We start from the raw sequence: 7,546 nt of genomic DNA on the forward strand, positions 1-7,546 counted from the left end.
TAGTGTACTAGTTAGTATTCTTCTTGACGTAAAACGATATGCTACTGTACCTATTTTCCTGTCTAACAATTCCCCAAGGAACTAGGTACATCTTACACGAGGTTCTTCAATGAACGAATAGGTGGTCGAAATTAAACTATTTCTTATCATCAACTGCGGTGGTTTTCTATATGTACGTGGGGACTTCATGAAGTAAGTTGTTCATTATTATGGCAGGTCAACTCACTGTAAAAGAATGGTAAACTACACTTCGGAGTGACGCAAATATATAACTATTTTTCAACATAGTCCCCCAAGTCACTGTAACCAACGCTTGGAACTTTCTACCAATCGCTCGATTAATCAACTATAGAAATCCTCTCGTTGGTCACGGAGCCATTCGAGTACCGCTGTGTGAACGTTCTTTCTGTTGGGGAATCTCTTTTCCTCAGATGTTCTTACAGCCTGTCAAAGAGATGGAAACCGCACAGTGTCATAACTGTATTTCCTGACCAGCGTCAACGACGTCAATGAAGTTTTAGTCAAATAATTACTCAAACAAATTTCGGACTGGCAGCTGATGGTCGTTCAACGCATCCCACGATATTTCAGCTGGGCACCTGCCGGTCGTTCTCAGGTGAGCAACTGAAGTTTTAAAATTCACAGTTAGCATCATTTCACTATGGTTGGAAGCGACGTTGCATTTGGTCCATATACCGCCAGTATTTAACAGCGGATATGTGTGCAGTTTAGACGTTTTGGCCACAAGAACCATACTGTCCCGCGCACTTCAGCTTTGTAATTCGCTTCCCATGGCCGCCTCATTTCAATCTCACTTTGTGATGTACTAATTTCCGTACCCCAGCAGAAATTTGCGGAAGGATTGCATTTCTGTCACATTCAGTCCCGTTCTTGCAGGATACTCGGAACATGTACTCTCTTTTGACAGAATAACCTTGGCGTGGGATGACATGGGGTCAGGGGTCCCACATCACTCCAGTTGCACGCGTTCCATACCGTTACAGAACCTCCACCACCTTGAACTATCCCCTCCTGACACGAAGGGTCCATGGATTCATGAGGTTGTCTCCATACCCATATACCTCCATCCGCTCGATACAATTTGAAACGGAAACGTCCGACCAGACATCATGTTTCCAGTCATCAACAGTCCAAAGTCGGTGTTGACGTGCCCAGGCGACGCGTAAAGCTTTGTATCGTGCAAAGGGTAGACGAGTGCGCCTTCGGCTTTGAAAGCCCATATCGATGATCTTTCGTTGAATGGTTCACACACTGATACTTGTTGATGGCCCAGCATTGAAATCTGCAGAAATTTGCGGAAGGATTGCATTTATGTCACATTCAGTCGTTGCTGGTCCCGTTCTTGCAGGATCTTTTTCCGGCCGCGGCGATCTCGGAATCTGACGATTTATCTGATTCCTTGATATTCACGGTTCACTCGTGAAATAGACGCACTGGAAAATCGCCACTCGGAGATGTTGTGTCCCATTGCTCGTGCGCCGACTGTAACACCACCTGCAAACTCAGTTAACTCTTGGTAACTGCCATTGTAGCAGCAGTAACCGATCTAACAACCGCGCCAGACACTTGTGTTATACAGCCGTTGCGGACCGCAGCGCCTATTCTGTCTGTTTATACAGCTCTGTATTTGAATACGCTTGCCTATACCAGTTTCTCTGGGGCTTCATTGTAACTTTCTCAAGTCGTTGAGTACCTTACAGAGTATGAAGAAGCCCATCCACTAAAAAAATCTTTCAAATTCAGGAACATCTACATGATAAGTCGTTTTTCTAAAACTACTCATTCTCCTCTTTTACAGATGGAATCATCTTAGCTAAATCCCTTCTCATTTCTGCAGATAACCTATGTTCACAGTGTAGTGTTTCCAGCTACACCTGTTGAACACCAGAAAGTTTCACGTTCCTATTCAAGATATAATGTTCTGAGAACTCTTTAATTGCATTAGGAGCTGACCGAACTTTCAGTACCCCTAGCCGTTCAGGAGTCAGTCTGATCTTCTGTGCTTCTGAAATATGTATAGCGGTGAAATTCGTATTTTTTTCAGCAGCTGATTTAAAGTCATAAAAATCTCTAACAGTCGCCGTGAATAGTGTTGTGGGCGTAGTTTCAGTGATGGGGCTAAGTAAATCTTTCGGAAATTCAGAGTTAGCTTCTCTAGTTTCTCAACATAAGGAAAATTCCGATCGCAAGACATAAAAGAGCGTTCTTTCACCAAAAACTTCTGTTTAATTTCCATAAAGTAAGACTTTTGAATTAGGTAAGTAAATGATTGTATGCAAATAGTTAACTATAACCTAATAATCAGAAAGACGATTTTTGTCGATGTGAAATTCGTTTCAATAATACATTGAACACATGATTTATATTGATGCCAATCCTTTTAATAAATGTTGAAATGACAGTTAAGGTATACCTGGTCTTGGGAGCCTCTTTAGATAGAACCACAATATTGTTTTTTCGAGTATATTCCTTTCTTTCGCTGCCTAGGTCCTTACTTTCACTTTGAGCACTTCCTACAGTTCTCTTCCTCCGTTCTGGGGCAGTTTTCCTTTCTATTTTGCAATATTATCTATTATTTGCATGTAAAAATTACTTCAGCAGTGCCCTATTGTTCCCAACAAACCACAGGGCTGTCAGCAATTCGCGCAAGTGCACGCCAAGATAATAACAGAGAGTTGGCGCGTGACTCGTTATTTAAACACCGATTTTGGCCTTGACACGAGTACCATTTTTAGTCAGCTATAAACGCTGTGTCCTGCTGTTCGGCCGTTATATCAGAATATATGTTACAGCGGATTTCACCAGTAACTCAAATTTTCGTTTTTTGCTTAAGCCGTTGTTTACTCACATGCCACATTTATTCAGCTTTGATCACGAGTAACTTGAGATGATTATGAGGATCGTTGCCATAAAGTTCTTGATGTATCAAATGGTTCAAATGGCTCTGAGCACTATGGGACTTAACATCTGAATTCATCAGTCCCCTAGAACTTAGAACTACTTAAACCTAACTAAGGACATCACACACATCCATGCCCGAGGCAGGATTCGAACCTGCGATCGTAGCGGTCGCGTCGTTCCAACTGAAGCGCCTAGAACCGCTCGGCGACACCCGACCGGCTTCTCGATGTGTCTAAAATGAAATAGGAATGAAATTTGTGGTAACATTACATTCTGGCGACACTAGTTCGTGATATTCCTTAATCATAAGATTTATGTTGGTTTTTCTACACTACAAGCTACAGTTATTGTAAGAGTTATTTTCTTTGATTCTCTTTCATAAAGAGGTACATCCAAACACTAGACGATATTCTCTCCTGAAAGTGTCCAGCACAACCGCTAAGTGAATTTATAATGTTTCATCGGTAATCAGAAAAATGAAATTTCACTACTAACGTTGTAAGTAGCCCGATTTGTGAATCAAATAAAACGGGAATACTTGCAGGTGAACTGATACATGAGCTACCTATCAACTTAAGTAAAAATAAAACTTGATTAGCGGAACTGTTATGCAAATTGCCGTTTAAAACGATGATATTGGAAACTAGCCCTACACCGACACCGAAAAGCTTCCAGAGGTTGCTCAGGGATACCTTCTGAGTATTTTCGTGTAAGCGACCAACGCTCTCCGGCTTATAATAGAGCTATTGCACTTCGTTTGGTTTCTTTATACGGTTAGCTTAGTGCACAACAGTTAAACTGTCGATGGTATTTGCTGTGTGTCTAGTTTCCATCCGCACACAGTACTTTCTGTCGGAAACACCGTAGGTCCTTCATACCAAAATACTCAGACGGTATCCCTGAACAGCGTCTGAAAATTTCTTAGTGGGATTCTGGTTCACCTTGTATACGTTTCACTACTCTGATTCTGCTTTAGCCATATGCAAAAGGGATAAAGACGGTTAACTCGTGTGGCGCCTCTGAGCGCAAGCGTGACGAAAGCAGTGAGCAGCATTCTTTTTCGGGATGGTGCGACAGGAATTGTTTAGCAAGTAGAACAGTAAAAATTTTAATTATATCGCACAAGAATCTAACATGTTCTTCCTTTTGTTTAGAGAGTGCGAGAAATAGGAAGAAGAGAGAACATACACACTTAAAAAGATGTCTTACAGTTAGTAAACAGGGAAACATATCATATCAGCAGTAAGAACAAACACACTCCAGACGCGCAAGGCATGGCAAAGTACAAGAAAATGAGGAGTTTCTCAGCTGCTCTCCTTCGATTGGAGAAATGACTAGTTACAGTGGATAGGATAGAATACCATAAATGGCGTCGCAACGCAATAGCTGCACTCATTGAGGGATACCCCATCGGTTAGCTCGAATGAGATCAATAATGGAGTCTCAAGTGGATGTTTAGACAAAGCAAGAACTCCGAAACTGACCAATTAGCCGCATAACTGTTGATAGAATAGCAAGCGATTTCCCTTCCGTGCTTTCAGAGAGGAGAAAGAGACACTGGAAATTATTCGATCTGAGTTGCTCCTAAATGGATCCAACACACACGTGATACGTCACACGAAGAAAGTTCACAAAGATCGAATAATGAAGTCAATATTCTGTGTCAAAATGGTAAGGAAAGCCTCTTCCGTAGGTACTGATGGAGAAGAAAAAGACAGTGTAAAAAGCAGTTATTCTAACCGTAGTACTCTTAACTAACCTACTCCCAACATCGACTATCATACAGTATCCAGAAAAAGAACAATTCACTCAGCAGTCTGTATCAGAATAATAAGAAAAACCACTTCTTTAGTATTTAGAGAGAAGATACACTGTGAAAACATTTAAATGAACTGCTCTACATCTAACTGAGGTTCAATGGATTAAAAACAACAGATAGCCAGTTGCGAAATACTAGTTTAGTACGCCTGAATTTTGCAACTGGTTAGCTGTTATTTGTAATCCACTGAAACTCTTGCACGCACAGCTGCTGAAGCGCAGTAATGGTCAAAATCTAGAAAAAAAGGACCTAACTGACTCATAACGTATGTGATTCTTCCCCAAATTGAACAAATGAATATGCAGCCTCTCCAAGGTTAATAAACCACAAACATTCTGCCGCATGTGACACAAAATATCTGTTAAATCTAATTAAAACCCTCAGACAACCGTATACCTGCACGTGTAATGAATCCTCGTGTAACCAACCTCCAGCATTCAGTAAACGACAGCCTACTTCGACTGCTCGTTCCTTGCTCTATGTGTACCGTTAGACCAGAGTGGACCGACAATTAACAGTTAGTGCAGATATTGACTGAAGGATGCCCTGCCACTCTTCTGACCCTCGACTGTGAATGCAGATACACTACTCGGTCGATAGTGGGACTGTTTAAGATAGCTTAGGATCCCATATACAATTAGTATGAGGCGCATTCAATAAGCAATGCAACAAATTCTTTTCTGAACCAATTTCGATTGAAAAAAATTCGGAATTTTTTGCGAAATATTCCCGCTTCCGACCGTATAGTTCCACGAATTTTCGATAGGTGGCAGCACTGTCACCTTCAAAATGAAATCTGTGACGGAGAAGCGCTCCAGTCAGAAAGCTTTTGGCGTGAAACAAGAGCATTGCAGATACCCACAGATGCTTGCAGTATGTCTGCTGAGAGCTAGCAGTGAAAAAAGGCAACATGAGTCGTAGGCGAGGCGTTTGTCGTCATCGCAACAAGGTCGCGAAAACCTGTCCTATTTCCAGCTTTCCAGAGGGCTGGACACAGTTGTGACTCCTGCAACGTTGCAACCCAAATCTTCGAATGGCATGCACTCCACCTTGCCTTCCGTATCCGCCTTCCTTCCCCCACATGGCTCCTGTACCACCTATTCCCCTTCCCCCACCTACTCCTTGTCCTCCAACATCTTCACACCTTTAATCCCCCCTTACCCCCTGGTTCCTTCCTTCCTTTCCACCACCCACACATTGCCGCGCCTCTATCGCTGTATCCCTCCCTCTCTCCACCTCCACACCCTCCTTCATCAGGGCAATTTCCAGCACCTCCCCCTCCCAGATGTTGGACTTCACTGTGATGTATACCCTACCTTCCAACTGTAACCTGGCTTTGTTCCCTCCCCCCCCCCCCCCCCCCCCCCCACTGCCGGCCAGGGTGGCCGAGCTGTTCTAGACGCTACAGTCTGGAACCGCGATACCGCTATGGTCACAGGTTCGAATCCTGCCTCAGACATGGATGTGTGTGGTGTCGTTAGGTTAGTTAGGTTTAAGTAGTTCTAAGTTCTAGGGGACTGATGACCTCAGAAGTTAAGTCCCATAGTGCTCAGAGCCATTTGAACCATTTTTTTGTTCCCCCCCTCCCCAGGGCGCTCCTTTTTCTCTCCCCTCCTTCTCCCAGAGCGGATTTTCCTCCTTCTCCCCACCCCTGAGTCCCTGTACTCCATCCTCACCTCTTTTCCTCCCACATCCTTCCCTCCCTGGCCCTCTTCAGCACACCACCCACCTGTCTTCCCCTCCTCTCTTCCCCTCCCTCGCTTCTTCCTCACCTCCTTGCGCCTGGCAGATCCTCTGTTTTGCTCATTGTCATCAGTGTGCTACGTCAGTGCTGTGCTTGGTGCTGTTCTCCTGTGCGTCGAGAGGTGTTATTGTAATTGTGTGCTGGACTTGCACATAGTGTTACTGTCAGTGACTGATATATGCTATGCCATCTGTCGATACTTTTATGCTCCAGTCATGCTTCACTTTGTGTTCTTTTAAGTGTCCCAGTGTATGGTTTTTTTGCGTGCTACTTTTTTACATTTTTTATTTCCATTTTACAGTCGCTCCTTTTTGTCTGTTGTCTTCCATAATGTTTTCCCCTTTTTTATATCTATGTACACCATATTTTCTCCTTTCTGTTATGTTTAAATGTCTTCTATTGTATGTTCTATGTCTTTTGGCTGAAGAGCAGGGCATATGCTGCTGCCACCCCACCTTGATGGGGAACGGAATTACAATAAAGAAAAAAAATGTGTATGGCCGCTAGTTCATTGCCGTCTAACAGAAGACCATAGAGAGCAAAGAAGGACCATCTTTGCGGAATTGCTTGAGCGTTACAAGGCAGATGGTGACAATTTTTTGTGGACCATCGTCACAGGCGATGAAACATGGGTTCATCACTTCAAACCGGAAACAAAACGGCAATCCATGGAGTGGCACCGCACTGAGATGTATTGTGCTAAACTCATAAAATTGGAGAAATGACTTCAGCGTGTTTATCGCCACAAAAATACAAACGAACTTCTCCTTCTCCATGACAATGGGCCTGACATAAGTCTGCACACCCGAGAGGAGTTCGCAAAACTTCATTGGACTGTTTTTCCTGATCCACCCTACAGACTGGATCTCACAACTTCCGACTTCCATCTGCATGTCTCACTGAAGGATTCACTATGTAGGAAGCAGTACTTGGATGACAGGGATGATGGAGCAAGAGGTTGACTCCAACGTCCATGTGGAAATACAGCCCCCCCCCCCCATCGCCCCCCCTCTCCCCCAGTAAGGTGGCGCAAGGCCATCGTATTGAATGACGATTAAGTT

Source organism: Schistocerca cancellata, chromosome 5 (assembly GCF_023864275.1).
Source record: "Schistocerca cancellata isolate TAMUIC-IGC-003103 chromosome 5, iqSchCanc2.1, whole genome shotgun sequence".
Taxonomy (NCBI): Eukaryota; Metazoa; Arthropoda; class Insecta; order Orthoptera; family Acrididae; genus Schistocerca; species Schistocerca cancellata.